The sequence below is a fragment of the Paralichthys olivaceus genome, chromosome 16, assembly GCF_024713975.1.
Source record: "Paralichthys olivaceus isolate ysfri-2021 chromosome 16, ASM2471397v2, whole genome shotgun sequence".
Classification (NCBI taxonomy): domain Eukaryota; kingdom Metazoa; phylum Chordata; class Actinopteri; order Pleuronectiformes; family Paralichthyidae; genus Paralichthys; species Paralichthys olivaceus.
In genome coordinates this window covers 18,977,999-19,002,862 of record NC_091108.1, presented here as the reverse complement: position 1 = coordinate 19,002,862, position 24,864 = coordinate 18,977,999, and the positions used below count along the sequence as shown (strand labels likewise).

The 24,864-nt window shown below is 39.3% G+C and overlaps 1 protein-coding gene across 10 annotated transcripts in view; it reads right to left on the bottom strand.

Moving 5' to 3' along the window:
* ctnnd2b (catenin (cadherin-associated protein), delta 2b) overlaps positions 1 to 24,864 on the bottom strand; it is a 154,789-nt gene that overhangs the window by 129,109 nt on the left and 816 nt on the right. The gene's annotated exons all lie outside the window — the stretch shown is intronic.

The following is a 24,864-nucleotide window of genomic DNA, read 5'->3' as shown; positions in this document are numbered from 1 at the left end:
TGGGAAGCATTAGATTAAAGCCCAATACGAAAAGCAATATGTTTGGAAAAGCTTTTTTTCGACAGCAGAGGCATTTCAAATTCATCCACTGCCTGTTTTTGAGCAATATGTTTGAATTTGAAGAATGTCAGCTTATTGAGGATGGAAGTCACTACTTCAGTTAGAAAATTACCCTGCCAATGTGTTGGTTTGTCTGACTGTTGGCGTGACCCTTGGGGTGAACTGATATAACTCAACTAATGTTTGACGGATTGACACAACATCTTGAAAAGACATCCATGGTCTGGGAGGCTGAATCCTATGGTGACCCTCTGACATTTCATTTAGGGCCACCATACCACCATTGTGTTAAATATAATAAATTCCCATGTAATCTATTAAAGACATTTATGTCAAGGATGGATTGAAGGCTTTACCTTTCTTAAAAGTAAATGTATGAACATGGTAGACACTATACCTTCTAAACATTGGCATGTTGGCGTTGTCATTGTTGGCTGAGAGGCTGAGAGTTGTGTTAAAGCTGGGGTTGGTAATCCTACAAAAGCTAAACAGGCTACACTAAAAAAATGCAACCGCTACATCAAACCCCTCTCGTCAAAGCTAAGCCCCCAAAACACATTTTGAACTTGCACTCCCTGATAACTGCCAGATGCCGACTTTTCCATGACCTGCTGACTAACTTCTGACTATCGCCTTCCATTGAATGATGACGAATCACTTCAATCAGTCCAAATTAAATTATTGGTTGTGTTTGTTACAGTACTGTGAGGGCCACAGAGACCGACTTTAGTGTCAAATGTGTATGCAGTGTCTCGCTTTAGTTTGTCTGGAAACATCCATATGCATGACATATTTCATATGATAGTAAACTCAGGTTTGAACTTGATCAGAGAACTAGATCAGGGAACGAAGAAGACTTCCCAATTTGGGGAGCTATGGTATTGACTGTACAAACAGGGCGGACAGCCAAATATAGGTCAACTTAACAGACCGTGTCCAAGCCCTCATCACACAACTGACCAGTACAAAGCAGCTTTTCCCCAATAACAGCCATCAGAACTAGGTTATAGAGGCCCACAGCCAGCTAGAGACAAGACTTTGAATATGGATTAGGCCTAAGGCTTTATTTTACTGAAGTATAATCTTGGATTTTTAGGTCTATATTTCAGCGCCGTAATGCAGGGGTATTTAGCCCTGCATTTCAAAAGCGGTAATCTCTGATGTTGCTGCAACGTTGTAAATGCAGATCGCTGTGCTATGATTGACATGGCTGACGTTGGGAATATGGAGCTTAATCTTTTGACCCTTTAAGCTCATCAGTCAGGTCTGAGACAGGCATGTTTTGGTGGAGACAGAATTCAACACAGATCAGCAGCAAATCAGCTAAATGTCCGCGTGGAAATACTTTTTTCCTGTAGTGCAAGTGCATGTGTGTTGTGCACTTGCTTAGCTGTATACCTGTTTGTGTACATAGAGCACTAGAGCATGTTTGTGTGTGTGTGTGTGTGTGTGTATTTGTGAGTGTAGCCCTTCTGGGATGGGAGTGTTTGGTATGTGTTTGACGGCAGTCCCCTGTCGTCTCATTAAAACTTGCTGCACTGTTTGGTTTTGGCTTCACCAGTCATGTGTCCTTTTTGTCTAGACCCTGCACTTGCGCTATATAAATACAAACCATTTTAATGATAACAACACTTTAACACTTACAATAACAATTCAATTAGGAGTGTCTGTGTCTGATTGTGTCCCAACATCAAAAGCAGGGAAATGGCTCTAATTTTTGATTTACTTTAGGAGCTCTGTGATCTGTGCATGGTTTTCATTCGCCTTGTTTCTGAAACAGCACAGTGAATTAAGCTACTAAATTAAACATGGGGTTTTGGGGATGGACATTACAAAATCCTTTGATCTGCGTTTGGTATTGACACCTGAACACAACAGAAAACAACTCACTGTACAACAAACTCTTCCAAGTGTATAACGAAACCTTTTGAGATGTTAGTTGAATTAAGTTAAGCAGAGTTTATGCTGCAGAACAACGAAGGCCAGGAACACATACTGTGTTGTGCCAATTTTGGGGCAAATCTTTTAAAAAAACATCCTGTGGAGCCTCTGACCTTTTGTAGTACTAAGGAGCATTTTTTTTACGAGACGGTCTGTTTTGTTTGTCTCCTGCACAGGGACAACAACACACATACAAACATGTGTGAGTCTGCCACAAGATGTCCACAGTACCAATGATTCACACTATTACTCACTGAGTATTTTTGCACCAAGATATACAACAATATGCCAGAAAAGACAACTGCTACTTAGTAATTAGTAAAGGATTTAGAACATTCATAAAAAATCAGCTTTGTATGTTTTTTAGGAAAATAAAGGCATTCATTAAGCTTTTTAGCCAAGTCAGTGAGAAATAGGCATATGTTCTGTCATTTTTCTGAAACCAAAAATACACAGGTTCACTGGCAGTGTTTGTTTCATTCCAGTGAGTGTAACATCCTCACAGCGACACTAATAAATAATTTTAAATGGTTTGATAATGAAACAAATGGTGAGATGTGATGAGAAAGGGGTCGCTCCTCATGATGCTGGAATATGCAGTTCCATTCAGATGTAAAAAGCTGATATGCAAGCATCAATGCAAGATGATGCTTGTTAGAATGTCACATGCAAGAACACAGAAATAATAAGCGTGGTGATTTGTGTCGCAAGCCGCTGGTGTAGCCATCAACACTTAGATAGAGAGATCTGCTAAAGCTCACTTCTTTTTTACATCTATCCCCCAAAAAAGTCATTTCTTGTATTCTCCAAACCCAACCAATGATGGTAGATCTTGAAAATATCAACACATTTCCATCTTATGCTTTAACTCAGCTTTAATATTCTTTCCTTTAACCAAGCACTTTGTCTTACCTTAAAATAACCATACAATTGCGTTAACAAGAGCACATTTTAAGATATAGGGCCTTTTCCCAAAGGACATTTTAACATGTCAGAGTAGGAGAAGCACAGGTTTAAACTAGAAAGGCATTCAGTAAAGTACAGTACTTCCGCCAAGGCCCAACACTCCCCTCATGAAACAACATTTTAATTCACTGGATCCATTTTTTTAGTTGGATCTTAGTGTTGTCATGATACTAACATCTTTGTTTCAATACCAACACCAAGTCCTGAATTTTGATACCGATACTTTTTGAATACTTTTCTTACGTTCATTATTTTAATGCTCAATAAAATTGTAGTTTATTGTTTTCTTGTTTGTTTGTTTTAATGCATGTAGGTGAGTTTTTGACAATGGATAAGTAGCATTCATTGTATAGCTTAGGCTATATATAATTTGGATTATTTTAAAGATCAAGGTCAGAACTTGTTAACTTGTATTGATAACGTGTTACTACACAGTAATCGTATGCCCCCTGTAGCCTACTTGAGTTTGTGATTTCTTTGATAGTTATTTAAACTTTATATTTACAACCAAAAACCGTTTACATGTTAGCCACACTCAAGTTAGCTCAGATGGTGACAAATGTTAGCAAAATAAATACTTATCTAAAGGAAGGCACTACAAGCACGCCTGCATTGAGTGGAAGCAAAGTGTTTCACACATAGGAAATATAAAGCTGTTATTTAAACACTTGTTTAAAGCTCAAACACTCAACAAAGTTTAATTGAAATCAGTTGTGTAGTTTTTGCATAATCCTGCTATCTAACAAACAAATGCAGATGAAAACATAACCACCATGGTGGAAGTAATAATAATGGTGACTTGCTGAGATTCTTCGATCAAATTAAGCCCCTGTTCGTTGGTTAGTATAACTGGTTATTTGAAAGGACTAGTCAAAAAACAAGACCTTCAATATGAACACTAAATGGAATACCTTATTGAAAATTAGCTGACTTTTCACTAGAGAACTGTCGCTGGAAGACAGTGGCAGATGGCTTTACAAGCATCATTAAGGGTTAATCGCCCATCAACTAAATCTATGCATCGTAAAAGTCCAGATGCTATTGGGCATTTATGATAAGCGCACACTCACACACACAGAATCCAACTGTAGTGTTGTGATATAGCATGCATTCCTCTGAATGTCACTTAAGGATAGCAGCTCTAAGGACGAATCATTAAGAGGCAATAGGCCTAATAAAAATATATTATTTAATGAAAATGTATTATTAAAAGCATCACAGCACTGATCTAGCTGCAGTACAAGGGGAACGCGTGCCAACCACTTCAGAGAGCTGCTGCTGCTACTGTGCCCTGTTAACTGAATATGGATCACAATTCAATTGAGTTTGAATGACAGTAGGGTTTTTTTTTTATTTCACACATCTATATCTATTTCGGGCATAAAGGCTAACTGATGCTCATTGATGTTTGTTGGTGAGTGATAGAATGTACTGCTGGTTACACAATCAACATAACCATGGCGTGATGATGAATTTCAACTACAGCCCACTGGGCTTTGATTTTTTTTCTCTCATTTCTGTTCTCTGCACAGTCAAGCTTTACATGCATGCAGCTAATTACCCAGAGGGATAAAAGTGCAATGGTCACACGATATAGTGTAAATATGGTGGGAGGGTTTGGAAAAACAGTGTGACTAACAAAAGAAGCTGTAAACTGTTGTGTGACAGGAGGTGTTATTGAAGAATTCAGCTGCTGAGGAATGATGAGGCTTCGTGATGGTTTTTAAGGTTCAACAAACCTTCAGGCTCTTGACAACATTAAGACAAGTAAATATGGTTGACTGGACCTGGTGACAACCACATTAGCACAAAACAGTACAGAAGTGAACTACATTTAATCTATACTGCTGTGCAAAGAAGAGACGCTCAGTCAAGAGGAACACCAGAGAGAATTGCAAATACAAGAGAACAGGAGAAAACAATGTATCTGCATTAGGGGGCTTCGTCATGCGGCTTCTCATCCCATTTCCTAGTTGTAGGTATTAACACCTGTAGCAGCCACGGCAGGTGACTGGGACTACATCCATACTTATATGTTTTACATTTTAAAACAATCTTCATCCAGACAAGGGTTTTAACTCTGTATAAAATGCAGAGGTGGAACGTAACAAAGTACAAATACGTATTAAATATTTAAACCAAATGGCATTAAAAATAAAAGGACAGTGCTTTTTGCCTTGTAAATCTGTCACAATATAGTGACCATCAGCAGCACTAGGACAAATCCTACCCATGTCAGTGGCCATCCATAAAGATTTTACCGTCTTCAGCAAACAGGCGGGATTCACACAAGTATACAGTTCTCTACTTCAGCTATATTTTTCCTCACACTTCTCAGCTCCAAAAGCATATGGATACATTCTCCCAACTAAGTTTGGTGAAGTTTGGGTCAAATTTGAATTACTTTGAGCGTATGCATGCACACACAGACAGGGGTAAAAATAATACCCTACTGACTGCGTCTGAAAAAGCCCAAAGTCAAAGGGAGAAAAGATAAACATTCCATAGTGAGAATCTGAAGGAAAAAGCTTCAAACTGTGAGCAGAGACAACAGCATAGCTTTTATTGCTCTCAGAAATAAGAACTAGTCAGGCAGCATCAAAGCAGGAAATGTAGAATCACATCAGCTGTGATTTTGGAGGCTTTCAACTCACTTGTTGAAACATTCAATCAGTAACATGTTTTTTATAGCAAGATACCCTTTTAAGTTATTTTTTCAGCTACATCTTCAAATCCTAAAACAGTGTGTAAAAATAGATTTATAATCCCAAGCAAAAAACAATTTTGGCTGAAACTGATACAAAGCCATAAAAGCTGTGTATTTAATACACCCACACTTAAATGATTTGGCTGGACTGTACAACCCATATGGACATTGCACCTTGTTTTATGACATCACAGTTATGCTGTTGAAGGCTCTGGGTTACTTTTGCTAAATTTAAACTTCACACAAGGGCTTCAGTAAACATCCAACAGTGGAATTCAATTAGCAGTGCTTCTCTGTGATCCAGTGATCCAAGTCTGCTGTTTTAATTAGTGTTGCTCGTGAAGGCGCTAGGGTGTACACCTCTCCAGAGGCTGGCAAACACCTGATATCTACGCTTCTACCTGCCCTCTCTCTCACAGATCACTCATCACTCAGACACACGTGGGTTACTTGCATCATTTACAAATAATTGTGTGTGTGTGGAGGGGATTCATATCATTATAGCCTATTGGGCATTTTCAGTATTTGGAAATGAAGCAGCTTGATGGAAACCAGTACATTTGTCAATGGTAAAACTCATCCTAACATTTCCCAAATCTGTTTTGTTTGATAGACATTTTTTCTTCTGAGCTATAGCAGGGTATTGCTAGCCTAATGGTAATAATGCTAACTCAACTACACAACATCATCTTTTGGAGGTAACAAGACAATATGTCTGCATATCAGTCCATCATTGGTCAGCACAGGTTTTGAGAGTCCCATCGTTTACAGTACAACCACAAATGTTGTGTTAATGCTCACTTATTCTGCCTTAACATACAAAAAGAGATTTCTGTAACAAACTATGTAACCCTCACTGCCCACATACTTCCATGCATCCAACACAAGCATAGAAACTCTACCGCCATTAGCATTTTCGGACCCTCACACACCTACACATAACTATGGATGCTTGCCCCGCAGCAATCGTGGGTTTGGTTCCGATCAAGCCCTTTACTTTGTGTTTCATCGCATTCTGTATTTCACACTATTCTGAAACCCCTCTTAATGTAATACAATATAGTAATTATTAACATGTAGCCTACAAGCAGGCACAGGATACACGCTTATGACCACAGTAAATACAGATATCACTTTTCAAGTTCTCACTAAAGTATTATACTAAATATATAGTAATAGTTATATACTAAATACCAGTTTACACACACGCCGCTCTGTAGTAGTGACTGTGGTACTGCAGCCAACAAAGCGTCACCTCAGCTCACTCAGTCTCTCGGGAAGTGAGTCAAAAACATCTTCAACGTCACAACATTAGCGTTAACCAGTGATCCGAGTGTGAACTGTTTTAATGGTGCACATATTAAAGCCTTTCTCCTGGGTGATGGTTACATTATGTACTGTAGTTATAATTTATTCTCAACATGTAACTACTGCTTCCATCCCAGTAATGGAACAAGATGAAGGTTCATGTTGCATTACCACAATGACAGTTCACAGTTAATTTTATTTTACAATTATGGGAATTGTTTGTTAATAAATATTTCGAGTAAATCAACGTTCTCTAGTTGCCTTAAAACTGTAGTTTCTATTGTGTGGAAATTGCCAGAAAATTGTTGGAAGAAATCTATGGAGAGAAAGAGTTGAAAAAATAAAAAGTGTGCCAAGCTAACAGAGGTACATAATGTTATCTGATCTGTTACCTGGAATATTGAGCCTATAACATTCACATGGCACAGACTCCATATTTTGCAATAATGTTTCTTACATCCATGATCCTTCCACAACTTTTACCACCATATTTATGTTTGTTACCACGATGACGAGGGTTGGGCTACATATGCAGCATTCCTACAAGTAGTGTTATTGTTACTATGACTACAAATGTGCATGCCTGATCCTGGTAGGCTCCTACGGTATGTGTTATAGCAGTGGTCAATAACGTTTTCAAGCCCAACATCACTTTTCAATTCCAAAGCTAAGCCGAGATCTACCACCCCAATATCTTCCAAAAAACCCGCTGTCTGAGCCTACGGATGGGTGCTGGGGTGGTGGAGGAGGGAGCGATACTGTCCCAGGGCAGCAGAGGCATTGACAAGCAAAGGGTGAGATGGGAAAGCTTTGCAGCTTAAATCGACACCCAATTTGGGAGGGTGTGTATTACAGAGGGTTGTCAAGTGTGAGGCATGTCACATGATTAAAGCAGCACAGCTCGAGTTGAGTGCCTGAACTTTCCTGCAAGTGTCGCTCCATTTTATACGTGATGCCGTTATTACTTGAAACTGTCCTTAAATGTGCACTTGCACCAGTGCAGCAACACAACTAGTTTTCTGGTTTGCCTTTTATAAACCAGACACTTGGCTTATTTGGGGGAGGGGGTGGAATATGTGTCATTCAACCACCATCTTTTTAAGTGGTTTCTGTCTCTCTCTTATGTCTCTGGACTCTGGAGTGAAATGTAAGCCACAACACCACCAACCCCCAGTGTCAACTGAATGAGAGTTTGCATAAATGGTCTGTATAAGTGGTCCTGCTGTGTGATACCATTCATCAATTTTGAACCCTAACCCCTGTTGTTTCATAAATAAGTCATAGAGCCACACTGTGATTGGCTGAGCATCTCCATGGGAGACCCTTGCTGGCTAGCTAATGGAAGATAAACAGAGAGAGAGAGAGAGACCTTCAAACACAGCTGACCTCCACATACTGCAGGTCACCACCAATGTGCTGATATTGATGAACTCACACACACACACACTAAGAGTGGAGGAGAGAGTTCACCAGGACCATGTTTCTCACTGAGTTCAATAGAATGCTGGACTCGTTATCAGAATCTCTCACACACACACACACCAGCCCAGTTTTTACTCACAAGTACAGTTTACCACAGCAAACTGAATAGTTTGAGAGCAGACTGCTTGTTAGTGCTTAAGCGTTTCATGGCTCAAATATCATGTTCTCGTGCTCTTCAATTTAAAATGAAAGAAGGCTCTCAACATTAAAATTAGGTCACTGTAACGAACAGGGAAATGTGGGCGAGTCAGAACTTAAAGTAATAAATGTTTTATGTCGTGTAATGGCACTCACTAGAATGGCAGAGAGTTCTCAAAGCTCTGCTTTAGCTTGAAAGAGACATATCAATTAAACAAGAATAAAGAATGACATTAACTCAGGCACTGACGTGGATTCTTTTTCTTTGAAAATACAGAGCGGGGTACCTGAGAAAGAGAATAAAAAGAAAACATCTTTTAGCACAACCTCCCAATGGACATGAATGAAAATTAAAAGAGGTGGAAAAAAGTTGTAGATCCTCATCTTCATTACAAAGTAACCCTTGTTTAGCGCAACATCTCTGTCTTCAAACAACAAGCTGGAGCGGCTAAAAATACAATCAACACCATGAATTATACATTTTCCGCAGATCCTTTGGGTGAGCTACGTTCGCGAGCGGCTTCACCGCATGGTATAATTACAGAGGTTACAACAGTGGTGATAAACATAGGGCAAAGACAAATTAAAACTTGCACTATCCTTCTCCACCCACAAAGGAATCTCTGTGATGATAGATGCATCATGACAAAGCTGTTGGTGACTGAGGAGTATTAGGGAAAGAAAGTAAAAGGCAGAGACACTTCAATTAAGTGCGCTTATCAAACTGCAGTGTTTAGCTGGGGGAAAAATGTGCCAGAGCATTTTTAAAACTAAACTCCTGAGGGTTTACATGTGCATGAGTGAAGTAAACACAGGGGCCAGGGTTATATTGGCAGGGTTTTTTTTTTATTGTAAAACCATAGGTTCAATTCCTGAGTCTCAATGAACATATCCCCAAGATACTGAACATCCCAGCAATGAAACACAAACTGACTCTGAACTCACCAATATAGCCTGAGGCTATTGAATGTGTGTCAGCTTTAGACACACAGCGTCATTCTACAGTGCTATAGAAACAGTCTTTACAATGGCACAATCTATTAAATGTATGATGAAAGTCCATAATCCATTAGCTATACCGCTTATCCTTAAGGGTCACAGAAGGACGAGGGGAGGTGATGGTGGGGGTGCGGGTGTTTGGCCTGGAACCTGTCCCAGCCGACATTGGACGAGCAAGCACTCGAAAGCTTGTCAGCCTATCACATGACTGACATATAGAGATAAACAACATCCATGCTCACATTTGCAACTCTGGGCAATTAGCCAATTAGCTGAATGTCTCGACTGAGAGGAAACCCGCATAGGTAAAAGGAGAACATCGACATAGAAATATCCAATTCAAGAATGATTGTGGCAACAGTGCTGACCAATGCACGACCATGTGACCCTCGATGACACAATTCTCCATGTTGATTTTGATGACCTATACCCACATTCCCCTACAAGCAATAAAATCCATCCATCCAACATCTAGTATATCACTTTGAGGGTTTGCAAGGGGAGCTAGAGGCGGGTTACCCACTGTTAAGGTCACTCCTGTATCATAGGACCAATATACAGTGGCAACCAACCATTCAAACCTAATTAACTTAACCCCAAACAAATAAATAAATGTATTTTTTTCTTTTCTCCACTTTAATGTTCCTCACTGTAACTGTTTTGTTTCATCAGGCTCACAAAATTAAATTGTGCTCGTCAATTTGTATTGCAAAACAAAAAACGACCTCATGCTCCTTACTCCCCCTTACTTAGAAAACCATTATTAGAATTTCTTAAATAATAATGGTTTAAGAAGCTGTATTTTATTGCCGCTAATGACCTTGATGTGAGCTTCTTCAAAAGCCATTAGTAGAGCAAAACCTTCTCAGAATTGGAATTGTCAGCTCCAATAAGTCCACTGCTCCTCTAATATAGTCTACAGCTGTACAATTAATTCTTTGTTGGTGTAAAGCCTAACAAAGTATGTTAACATGGTAATGTTTAGCTAGTAATGTTCATCAACTCTCTTAGTTTATGGTGTTAGCATGGTAACATTGGGTCAAAGCTCTAAACAATGAGTACAGTTGGGGTAATAATGTACTAAAATCTTTGCCCTCATGAAACACTAATGGACCATACAATTATTATAATTCATTCTGTGGGGAACATGGATGTCTGTACCAAAGTTCATGGCAACTCATCCAGCCATTACTGAGACATTTCACTGTAGATCTAAACATGAATAAAAATCAGGGATGATAATTGAAAATGTCAAACTTCATGATGAAGAGTTATAGTCATTGTCATTATTGCCTCTGGGCACAATAAATGTCAACATTTTGTGTAAATCCATCAAATAGTCTGTTTTGTGCTAGTAGCGTAGCTAAAAAGACATTTTAGAGTTGTTAACAATTTCCAAAAACAGATGGCCTCGGTTTTTGATACTTTGGCCAATGCAGATTAGATTTTTCTTTGTAAACAATTCAATTAACAATTAAACTAATGTTTCCAGTTGCCAATATAATTAGCTGTCAACCTGATCTTGCTCATGGCAAATTCAGTAAACTCTTTAGCTTTTTCATTTACTGTCTCATGTTTTGATCAACTTTCAACTGAACACTAGGACTGTAATATTTAAACAATTTTGCATGCACACTCACAGAATATAACAGAAGAAAATAATCTGAAAAAAAAATGAAAAAATTGGTGATTTAGAAGATTGTATCTTTAGCCCATTGATAAAGTCAGTATGCTGCATCTTTATGTCAAATTTGTTTCACAACTAACTTGGTGAAATAAGCATTTATGGGGTTTTAAAAAATCATTGTACAAGTGGCTCTTCCATCCTTCTATGATACCTTGAAACATACAATTCATATTGAAATCTTAAATAAAAGTTAAAAAATAAAGATCTAAATTGTTGTGTGTGGCAGAGTATAAAAAAAATATCAGTATGAAGAGTCCAATTATATCTCTATACAGTTCTTGCACAAAGATAGCATTGCACTCATACATAACTTAAACGGAACATACATTGACTGAAGCCAGCCTGCAGCACAGAGGCATCCCATTACTATTCTAAGCACCATGAGCATCACTGTTAAAACCTCAGCGCACTAGCAGCACAGTAGCTAGCTACTGTAGATCTATGCATAATACATCAGCTGGACTCTGAAGGGGCTTTTCTCAAAAGAAATGACATCACTGAGGAGATTGCTTCTAGAAAGAATACATCAAAGAGGCACAACCACCCTCGGCTTCAGCCTCGGACCATGGCTACAGCTTGACTCCAGGTATGAGAGCAGCAGCAAACCAAATAAAAAGGTGGATGACATGATGCAAGTTCAGAAAGAATCTGTGAAATATAAAGAAGCAAACACAATTCAACAACACACACTTATATTAGCCAAGCTTCTTAAGTATTATTCAAACTGGAGTAGAAAGAAGGTGTTTGTGTTCCCCCACATTTCTCTTCTGTGTCTGACTGGTCAGGACAATTTATTAGAGATAATATTTAGAGATAGTTTTCTCTGGTTTCCTCATGGGTGCCACAGTGTCAAAGGCAGAATAGGCTGTTCATTTATCTAGCATCAGGTATAAAATAGTCCTTATTCCAGTTCAGGTAACTTTTTATCTTTTATCCAAGTTCCTTGATCCTTCTCTGGCCTCACTGCTGGTATGTCATGAAATTCTGGGTCACATCACTCTAAATTATCGTCCATCAAAGGCAACACAGTGGTCCCCAAATGTCCATCCACTTATAGTCACACTTTCCCTTGTGACTCCCATTAATTTAGCTTAGCAGTGATTAGTGAATTCTGGTGCTTGGTAGGCCACTACAGGAGGACCAGATTATGACTTCTAGTCTTTAGATTTGTACATTTGTTCTCACAGGTCACAGCTAAACATAACAGAAAAAAAAGGTTCTTAATGCTGTACACCATCTTTGCCGTGGCTTATCTTGCTGTCTTTTCATTAAAATCTCCAGAAGAACAGGACATGCTGTTGCTTTCCCCACAGCACTGCTACATTTTAAGCAGTTTGCACTGAGCTACAGATGGGCTTGAGTCGTCACAAAGAGATAACATAAAGCCAGTAGCACCGCTTTCCCCAAGCATCTGTTTAGCTCTGTGGAAATTAAGGAAAGGGATGGCCCGTGGATGCAGACACTATGGAAAGCACTTGTACATGTTCACAAATCTGACTGGCCTGTCCAGTGTCATTCCACACGACATATGTGCATTCTGAAAACTGGGTGCAATTCCTCTTCAGCGAATAAAACCTTATCTGCCCTGGAGTGTATTTGGTGTGGCCACTTTCTATGTCTTTGACTCTTTCTCTCTTGCAGTGCTATAAATAGTGAAGAGTGCTGCTGTCTCTCATATTTCATGTGTCACTGGCTCAGTGGTGAAGAATGTTTACCCCGTATATAAAGCCTCTTCTTGCCTCCTTTCGTATGCGTTTACACTTCCTCACTCTCCTTTCTGCTGTCTAGCATTCTGTGTTCCTCTCTTCTTGCCTCTCTACAATTCAGCCCGAGAGAAAGAGCCTAAACCACATTTCAAGCATCAAAGGCTCTATGACCTAGTTGGTAATGCAATTTCAGTAGAAAAGTCACATCAAGTTCATGTCACATCAATAATTCTCATAGTCTCAGAAATATCTAATGGAATGGAGACCTTATATTGTCCAATACATTTGATATATGAAAAATAAAATATAGCCAAATTCTAATTAAATGTGCTGCAACACCAACATGCTAACTCAAAGCTAAGGGTATAACAAGGAGTGTTTCACCTCTTAAATTAACTATATTGCTTCTGGAACATTGTGCTCTCCGAACAAAATGCAACAATGAACCGAGTACTTCTGCTGCGCACCTTCTCTGCTAAAGCAAGCAGAACGGAACTGTAATTACCTGATCAACATGTACAGTCTAGAAGCGCATCAGATTTATATGAATATATGAACAAATTGCATGTCATGTCAAATGTGTTTGAACAGCCCCAGTGTTTATACATTGATTTATGTTATCATAGGACAAAGGAAAGTGACAGATGAAACATGAAAAGTTGTTTGGCCGTTAAATGTGATGAAAACTGATGTAAAAGGCAATCAGATCTTTCTGCTATAGGCCTGGGTCACCTACTTTCATCTAACACTGGATACAGATAGATCCAATTATCATTGTCTGATCAATGTTCCCCATTAACCATAAATTAGGTGAAAACCAAGTTAACTGAGGACACCATTTTATTTTACTGCAACAAATCAATGAGATTCATCAATTTGGCCTGAAGGCTAAGATAAGTAAGGATACACTGTTATTTTACTCGAGCAGCTGAGAGCAGTGCATATAAGGAATTCCCAGACCCAACTCTGATACTGAAGCACATGGAGTGCAGCATGTTAGACAGCTGAGTGAAAATCTCCGAGGGATTTGACCCTTAGCCAACAAACTGCAAAGTCTCCTCATCTCGCAGTCAGACACAATGCTTAGTCATCAGCTAGATGCTCAGCTCAACCTGACAAATCCTCGTGAGTCAAAGTCAAAAGGTCTGAGAAAAAATGTTTCTTTTAAGCTATGTTCAGATTGCTCCTTCTGTGTTCCAGGCCTATAGTCAAGGAGGGGGCTGTGTGACAATTTTAATTAGCGGCTGCTAAAAGCTGGAGCCATTTCTGGGTATGAGAAAAAAAAACACCAGCAAAAGTGACAGACAGTGTCCGATGTCTGATTCAGTCCAGATATAAAAAGCCCAAGAATCTTTGATTTCATTTCACTCCCATCTCGTTCTATTTCCCAAGTGAAATATCCTGTTTTCTTTTTGACATCAAAGCTGATTAAAATACCTCAATCTTCTCTATTTTCCAGATGAAGCAATTGGGAAATGGGTTTCCAACTGTGCAAGGCATCAGGGTTAAATATAATCGAGTGGTAAATGTTACAATGAAAGAACACCACTGCTATAAAATGTTGAATTAGGACTCATTCATTAAAATATGGGTTACGTTGAGTTTTATTAATTGCATCTGTATGTCTAACCCCAATCCAAACTCCAGTGCTCCTTCACAGCTAATCCCAAATTCACAAACATTGCACAAACAGCATAGGCTTGGACCCTGTCAGCCTGGGGTAATTTAACAGAAGGTAACTGGAAACTCATTATTTGCACACTGCTTATCGTGTGTCTAAATATCTCATAACAAGACCTTTGCAGCTAATTATTTCTGTCACTGTTTCCCCATATAATATGACACATTTCCAGGAAAAAGCAACGTAATCAACATGTCCTTTTTTTTCTTTTTCCGGGATAAAAAAAAAGGTAGTTTAGCGTGAGCGCGGAAAGCCATTAGCAAGGTCATTAATTGCTGTGGCTGCTAGTAGATCAACAAACGTAATGACTCATATCTTACCCAAGCACCAAAGGTCCTAATGTTTGCAAACTCATGATCCCATCCTCACTACTGTGGTGAGAAAATGTGAATAGGGGTAAATCACAGTATTATTTCTTCCGTGATCACCTCATCAATATGCATCTCAAAATAGATTAAGGCCGTTAATGTGGGATGTCAAACTGAAGTAGAGAAGATCCAGATACTGGAATAAAATCACCCACTGAGATTGGAGATTAAACTGAGGTCAACAACAGGGGATTCATCTTCTGCACTCCATCTTTAGCAAGTTTCACAGTAATCTATCAAAAAGAACTTCATCAATCTCATGTTGACCGTAGATGAAAAGATATGAAATAACCAAAGTCACAAGGATGCATCCTCCAGGGAGCATGTGTTGTTTACAAAATTACATGGCAATCCATCAAGTGGATTTTGAGACATTTCTGTTTGGACCAAAGTGATGGACCTACTGACCTGCAATCCTGGCATGGCTGAAAGCATTCAAACTGGACATAATCTCAGGCTCAGCAGAATCAATTTTGCTTGTTCACATGCTATAACAAATGCAAAGACATATGTTCCTCTAGACCTGTATGCCAATGGAACATAAAGAAAAATCACTTTTCAAAATCTTTGCATGTCTTCCATTGCTTTAATATGATATTAAATTATGCTCCACACTCACTGCTCCAAAGTACAATGACAACTAATGGACAAAGTGAAGTGGCCAACTAGGAGTGCAGCGTTGCTGCCTGAAATCTTTGGTCTGCACCCGCCTGAATGGGACACCAAAGTGCTGAGCAAACCTTTAAGATAAAGAGGAGATTAGTTGCTGTCAGGTTGCTGGCTGGATGTGACTACAGTGAATGAAGAGGCATTAGAGCCAGACAAAGCTGGCCCACACTGGCCAGACGCCACTTCCTTTACTGCATGCGTTCGTACACACACGCACACACAAGTCCACTCATGAAAAACTTGCAAAGCAAGCAAATATGTACACGTGGTGAGAAATTAATGAGGGTTTGGGGCACTAAAATGCCCTTTAAAGTTTAAAAAATGCTTATGAAATAAAAACTTTCGAGTAAAAAAACAGAGAGCACCCCCTCCCTTTGCTTTTTATTGCTTGTCACACTCTTCATATTAAATTGGTTGAGTGGTCATTTTCACACATTTTTCCTGCTGCAGTTGGCGTTAGAAAAATTTTAGTTTTTGGTCAGAAAAAAATCAAGGACACAGCCTGAAGCAAAGGAATAGACACAATGTGGCCTCCAAAAGACCCACACGCAAACCACTGAGTCAACAAAACACGAAAGAACCGACAGGGTAAAAAACTAAACAATGGAATCGTGGAAGGTGAGGTGGTTGGGGACAAAGAAAATAAAACAACACTTTTACAAATTTTCATCACTGGGGAATAAGTTGGAACAAACCTCAGGGGTGCAAATGTATTGTTTTATTGAGGTTAAAACAAAAAAGGAACAAAGCTTGAAAGAAATCACAACAACAGGGCAAAAAATGACCCACTGCAAAACCATCAATGCATCTTCTGCCAGTTCCAAAGAACACAGGCAGGGAAATTGACCAGAGTCCGAATCGTTCTTATCTCAGTGATAAGTGATGAATGGATGTTTGACCGCTACTATCTGTCTGTCACTGGACAGAATGGATTTCTCTCGACAGCTCCTATGGAAAAGAAACTCATTTGAAATTATGTAAGTCCCACTTGCACATAAGAGTTCATAAACGCCAAAGGCACGCAAGAACAAAGAGCAGCTGTCAGGCTGCAGCCAGTCCTTCAACGCCCACCCAGTCAAACACACACAGCAAACACATGCAAAGGAACAAGGGCATGTAGTCACACATTGGATAAATTAGCATACAACGATTTCTTAACCCTTAAAATACTGATTGGAAAAAAAAGTAAGTCCTACTTTAAAATATACACAAGGTTGGATGAGGCGTCAAAAGTGTAAACAGTTAAAAAACTGCAAATCATCCCAAATCACGTCTTTAAATAATTGCACCATGTTTTTTCTCAAACTCTTTATTTACTACAAACCATTTTGGCAAATTTGTCATTTATCCCATTCTGGTTATGATAATATGCTGTCAACATTCTGTGTAATTACTGAGTTACATGCTTCATGTAAAATGCACAATCTTATGTTTGCAAAAACATATTGTTTGTGGTGCTTCACCAAATCTATCTCTTAAAATTCAGTTTACATACTGCTCTGTGTATTAGCATCATGCAATTAAAAGAAAAAAGTAATTGCCGTATGGTTTCCCTCTATAACATAAGGTCTTGAGATAATGAATGCTGGATTTTGGCTCTATATAAATAAACTTGAATTAAATTTATATTTTAGATCAAAGTTCTAAAAATTGACAACTTTTACAATTTAAGATGATTGGTTTATTTTGTTGAATTAAAACGGGGGTTTACATATAACATAGAAAGTACAGTTTCAATAACAATATAATTTTGCTATCGGCATTAAGACACTGTATTGAGTATCAGCTGTTGAGCGAAACTGTACAGAAAATGTCCTTTTTGTTAAAGAAAGCCCTCTTCAATCACCATTCCATCATTTTATGAAAATGTACTGTATTCTGCACATATTACAGAAACAAGCATTTGCACACACACAGACATACAGCAACAATCTTCCCACTCACACCCACCCAATCACTCTCTCCCCCTCACGCACTCCAAGCTAATTGGGAGTCGCCCTTTGCTGACCTCCCCTCGCACACCAAAAAAAGTCATCGCCATGACAGTAGAATCTTCCTCATTATTCCCAACAAGGGTCGGCCTTGTTACAGCCCAAACCGCGAGGCCGCACCTGGCTGACATCACGGCAAAACCAAGTCCCTGTTGCCAGGGCAACCACAACTTGGCAACCACAACTTGGCAACGTCCCACTCCACGGGGGATTGATTGGGTGAGCAATGCAGTAAGAGGTGGATTAGGCAGAGTATTATTGTCTCCCTCGATGCAGAGGGACATGCAGGGCCAGAGACGTGCCAGACACTAAGAGGATGGTGGACTCAACAATGAGGGCAACCCTGGCCTGACCTCGGCTTAACACAACGATAAAACATGCCTCTCATCTATCAATTACCCATACATTTACTAATGTGCTACCGCAGTGATAAGAGACAGTGTGGAGTTCTTTTGGCTGGGCAGGTTCAGGTTTATTCCATGTACTATTTTTTCACTCAAATGAACTAATGACACTATTCAGCTGAGACAAATATGGTCACATTTTCCCTCAAGTGTCTGTATAAAGCTCAACCAAATGGGTGCCATCCTAAATATAGGTGCAAAGCGATTTGGCAGGGAGAGTTTTCCAGCTGCAAACTGTCCACTCAAACATCAAGTGAAATGAACAAAACTCAAGTGACAAAATGATGTGTCCGACAAACAACCATTACCCTCTCCATAGCACCCGCTTTGCTCCTCTCTCCTCTTAGGGCAACAGAGAAGAGGGAAAACCACTCAGTGTCTGAGACAGGGAAGCAAAGTGCAGCTGTTATTTGCCATCATCCATTAGCGAACAGGCCAGGCCAACGAGTGGAAGTTGCAGAGACAGGAAATGGTTGGTGGTTGTTAGGTCACCTGAGTTGTGCACCTGATCGGTGCTGCAGGTATTAATATACTGTGCAAACAGCAAAGGTCAACACCGGCACTGTCAGTGGCTCCATTTACATGGACTCTGTAATTACATCTGTGCCTTGTTACTCAAATAACGTGGTTTTAAGTAAATCTAAGCATCAGTATTAAACTAGTAACTTTGCCAAAATATATCATAATAAAATATAATTTCATAATTTAAGGTATCATTTCACTTTACGGGTCTAATTTTACATGATTGACGTTTACACATTCGGTTCTATGCATCCGCACATTCAATTTCAAATTAAATATGGGCCTAAACTTTATTTTGAGAAGTTCAATGTGAATATAGTAAGAAGTGTGTCTGAGCTGTAGCCCTTTTAGCACACAATGCCCAAATTGCAAGGGTTCAAAAGTAATTGGACACTTGGCTGCTAGATGTTTCCTGGACAGCTTTGTGTCATTTCAAGGTTAGTTAATGCACAAAAGAGCTCCTACGTGGCTCAGTGCTGACTGAGACCAGAGAGCTGCCAATTAGATTGAGGTGGAAGGGTCGATTAAATGAGGAGTAAAGAGATTCCTGTGCAAGTGGAGGAGATGATAATGAGACCTACAAAGAAAAGCAAAATTCTATTAGATAGATATCAAAGGAGGTTTGATTTGCCAAAACAAGCAAAAACAAACTGATTGCACCCAGGAAGACTTTAACCTGGCAAATGACCTGAGAGACTGATAAGCACAAGTCTTGTGGATAACCAGACATTAATTTGCATGGTGAAGAGTCAAGAGTGCTGTCCAGGATGTTGGCTGGTCTAAAATCCGAAATCCGAAAACCTCATGACAATAACCTCAGAGGAAAGCCATGGCTGCAGTTCACAAAAACACACTAAAACACTGGAACCAAGCTCTATGGACTGAAGAAACAACAATCAACCTCTATCAAAATGATGAAAAGTGGAAAATGTGGAGAAAAAAAAGGGAAAGCTCACGCCCCAAAGCCACCACCTCATCTGTCAAACGCGGTGGTGGTTGTGGCTCGGGCATGGATGGCTGCCAAATGAACTGGCACACACTGGCATTTATTGATGATTTCACTGACAGATGCAAGAGGGTGAATGCAGGGGTACACAGGAGCATTCTGTGAACTCACATTCAGTCAAATGCATCAAAACTCATTGGACGACATTTCATCATTCAGCAGGGCAACGATCCTAAACATACTGCCAAAGCAGCAAAAGAGCTTTTCACTGTGAAGAGGTGGAATATCCTCAACTGGCTGAGTCAGTAACCCAGTCTCAATCTGACTGAGCTGCTCTCCACTTCCTGAAGAGCAGACTAAAGGCAGGAGTCAAACATCATACAGGAGCCCAAGGTGACACAGTGAGCTCCTCCAAGGAAGACACAAAGTATCTGCTGATGTCTAATGCTCCAGAGGGAGCTGCTCGAGTAAACTGCCTTAACTTAGAGTTGTTTTGTTCTGAAGACGACCAGTTTGATGAATAAAAACTGGGTGTGGGGAAGGAAAAAAGATGGCTGACGTTCACATCCCTCATCTCAGCAAGGCTAGCCGCTTGAGGCTACATTGGTAGAAGGTTAACATGGTGGTTTAAAGGGAGGAATTATGGCTTTTGAAATGCAGTTTGTACAGAAAAAACTAAATAAATAAATATTTAATCAACTAATAATAATAAACTAATAATCTCTGAACATAAGTCTGTTTTTTGCTTCTGCTTCTATTTAAAAATGTTAGCTATGAGTGATCAATGAAACTTAAAAAAACAAGTGTCAGGTGAGTATGGATGAGTATAAAATGTGCTCTAACATTGAAAGTAGTGTCAACAAACCAGTCTTGAGACCTTGAAACTATAAATTAACTTTTGTCTTTATAGGAACACAAGTGCCATCTCCTTTAGTGTGTAAACCAATTAACGAGCCGATCAATTAAAAAAGAAATTGACTTATTCAGAGGGAGCACATTGGAAAGGACCGATGTATAGAGAGTTAAACATGTATTTATTATACATTTAGAACAATATGTAGTTAACTCTTTGCACCTTTCTGCTGATTTTACTTCCTGTATTAACAGTTTTGAAGCACAGTCATTACATGTCTCTGTTAGGGAGGCCATTCACTTAGTGACGAAAGAGCACAGTATCATCTGCAAATATGATGATGTGCTAATGTGATTAAATGACATTTAAAACATGAGCAGATCTAGAATTGTATCCAAAATCTGAAAGTGTATAACTAGTATCCACACACTGCAATGCTAAACAGCCACATACAACAGTAGAGTTTATAAAATACGATGGTGCGAGCGTCATATATATATATAACATTGAAGAGGTCAAGAAGCAAGGTTAAACAAAGCTAATGCATTTATACAGCATCAGTCATCCCTATGGTGATAATAGTAAATGTGCATCGACCTAGCTCTAAAATGTAGCACTAGCACTAGTATGGATTGAAATAATTTAACTATATGCTTATTTAATTATAAGAGTGGAAAACCTACTATAATTACACATTCACTGGTTTTATATTGGTTGGTAAGAGCTGGTCTATTCTTGTGTTGTTATTACTTTTATAGAATTTTCTTTTAATAGAATTAAATTACTTTAGCATTAGTATGTAACCCTGATAAAGGCCACAACACATTGGTTCATTTCATCATCATTTTCATCATTTTACCACTTTTTGCATCTCCTACTGAGTTTCTGCTCTGAATGGTACAAGGAGTAAAGCTGTTGTTGACCGGGCAACATATCTTCTCCATCTACTCAACTGGAGGAGGGGGGTCGCCAGCTGTGATATGAATCAGACACTGCCATGATTGGAATACAGTGACCCAGCAACACATGGTCTCTCTCTCTCCCTCTCTCTCTCTCTCTCTCTCTCTGAACAAGGTTATCAGCAGAGATTATCAGGTTAGGACAATGAATGGCTAGATCACATATGTAGCAAGTGTTTATAGCGGGAGCAAAACCAACCCAGTCCGTGATTGTCATTTTATCTCATGTAGGACAATTGTTGTTTTGTGGGGGGAAAAAAAGAAAATAGATAAACAATTACTAATAGTGACAGACTAGTGATAACTAATTCTAATTGTAGCACTAGCACTTTTTGAACTCTGCAGTAGCAGCAGCAGAGCGATTTATGAACATATTCCATATTATAACACATTCACACATCTGTTAAGTATTTGCATAATAGAATTATTAGCGGTGCTACTAATAAAACCATCACCATCAAGTTAAATACAGCTGCTGCTTCCTCCATGTAATCTCACACAGCGTCTACAGGGGTTACACAAGACAAGCACTTGTGAAAAACAACTTTAACTTTGAAAATACTAAAGCCTGCTAATGCTGCTACAAAAGTGGGTCATATGATGTTTCATACTAATTAAGTATTTATCAGCCCCCTATATACTTTATATACAGTATCTGTAGTATCCCTGGCGGCTAGTTTCAAAAATAGTGGATGCTGTTCTCCTCTCTCTCACTGGAGTTAGTCCTTGATTTTCTCGCTCCGTGCTCCTTGAGGTATTGATTAATTTAGCAGTTTTTTGACAGACGTGCCTGCAGTTTAAACACAGATTGTCTAGCTGCTTGAAATGTTGAGTTAGCTGCCAATAAAAAAGCCAATAAAATGCTGATTGCCACAACTCTTACGTTCCCAGATCCAGGAAACATCATTGAAACAAATGTATCATAACTATTTGAAATTATTGCCCGCTCTGCAAATTTAAGACCCATTGTAATAAACAGTAAGTATTATTTCATATTTCTATGAGCTGTCTATATCAATTTGTCTGTGGTCCTTTATGTTGTAGTCATGTGAAGAAAATTAAATGAAGCATCCACATTATATTTATAAGTCGAAAGACAAATAAAACTTGATTTTGGGTTTTGGGCAGAATGCAGTGAATCATATCTCAGATAGGTCCAACTCAGAGGTTATTAAGAGTTGGGCCACATCGCATGTATCATCTTCTTAATATAAAAACTTAATGTAGCTTGTTGAGGCTGCAGCAGCCGAGGCGAGTCTTTGGAGAAGGATGATGGCACGCTCTTAACACTTCACTGAACCATGAGCAGCACTTTTCAGACTTTACACCAGGGATGAAGCTATGGGGTCACTCCACTATCCACAATGAATTTCCTGCAATTAGGTGAGAGGTGGTGGTGAAGATGATACATGTGGGATATTGTGTTATACCCCAGAGTAGCAGGTGAATTAGAGGACGTCGTAAGTCTTTAGTGTATAATTTCAACACTCATGGCTTCCTGTGATGCTGTGCAGGATGTTATGGGGGAAAACATGCTGGGGAAAGAAGCTTTCTGATCAGTTAAAGGTTTTGAGACAAGCTCTCTGGCTCACAGTTTCACCTGTGTGTGATTTTTAAGGGTTTATAGCTCCGCTCTGAGATGTTACATGTCTGGCTTGTAGCGGTCAGTAAACACATGCTGTTTGCACTTTCACAGACCAAATGAATCCTGGAAACAAGGAGGTCAAACTGTGACCATGTTCATATCACAGACAGGCACTACATGAAATAAATGTTTGTATAAAAACAATGATAATGTCTATTTTGGGGCAAGAGTGGTTGTTCAGTTGTTCCAAACATACAACCCATCTCAAGTATCTCGAGATGTTTGAAGTTTTACTAGTTAAACTATAAAATTAAAATAACCTTAGAAGGTTATAGCTCACAGCTCAGATAAATGCAGCTCAAATAGTCACAAGTATATATATTTTGTAAAACATATATTTGCTTTCTTGCAGAGGGATGGATGAGAACATGATACCACTTCATATCTGTTAGAAGAAGCTGCCGTCTCATTCATTTCATGGTGCAAACAGCTTTGATTCCACAAACTAGGGCTGGGCAATGAGGCCAATAGTGTTATCAAAGTAAACATTTTCATGTCAGTCGATATATCGATTAATATGACATAAAAATCTAACTATTTCTTTTAAGATTAAAGACTGATTTTTGCTACTGAGTGAAAGTTTAAGGAACCAGAAAGTGAATAGTGATTTTAAACTTGTATAGATATATGTTGAACATTTCTAATATTACTATTGCTGGAAACTATATCACAATAAATATTGTTACTCATTTATTGCCCAACCTTGTCAGAAAGTCAGTGCATTGAGCCAAGAAGGAGTCCTTCTCATAACCCCAGTAAAACCACAAATTGATGTATATACAATGCATTTTTAGTTCAAATCAAACAAACCAGTTTTAACATGTTAATTAGTGCAGTCTCTTCGCCAACAGGCTGCCATCTGCAGCTTCATATTCACCGTACAGACCAGAGAGTGGTATCGATCTCCTTATCTAACTCTCGACAAGACAACAAATAAGTGTATTTCTGGAAATGTCAAACTACACATTTAGACAGTGAAAAGTCAGTGGGCTAATGGTGAAAACATAACAGCTAAACCGTATGAAAAGTATCTTACTCGAATTAGACAGCTGCATCATTGTGCTGTGATTGGTTCGAATGTCTGATAAAGAATGTAGGACCTCTCATTGGTCCACTGGCAGGAGAAGAGGTCAAAGAATCACTATAGCGTCAGTTCTCCTACTGCCGCCGCAATGAATCTGAACTCACCACCGGCACCTTTAATGCTGCAATATCCACTGATCCTTGTCAAGTTTTTCCACTCAAGCCTAATGGAAAACATCTGCTCCCACATACTGCACATGCACAATAAAAAGGTCAACACAGAAAAGCTGCCTGTTGATAACAACTTAATAAGATATATCACTGTCAAGCATCATCTGTGCTGCCGGCCTAATCACGAGCCCCTCCTCGGCCTCCCCCAACCCCCCTAATGTCCATCACATTAAAGTTCTTATTAGAGAGCTCCTCCATCTTGGGAGCGAGCTGAGCTCTATATACCACTGCAGGTCAGGACGGAAGACAGGGGTGAAGTTGAGAGGAGGCGTCAGTAAGCCCCTCCATGCTGTTAAAGCTGTTTGAGGACTAATTCACTACAGGGCACAGCAGGCCATGATTTCTGCCAGGTCACAGGACAGAAATCCTCAGACAAACACGAGCAAACATCACCTTTGGAACACAGTTGTCCAGGCAACATGGTGATGAATGAAATGAATTGCTGTACAATGGGGAGGAGGAGGAAGAGCTGATCAGAAACCGAACTGTGATGGTTGGTAGTGATCAACATGGTGCGACTGCTCCAGCAGGCAGACATGCGGGAGGGCAGGCCGGAGCTGGAGCACATGCAGGGGCAG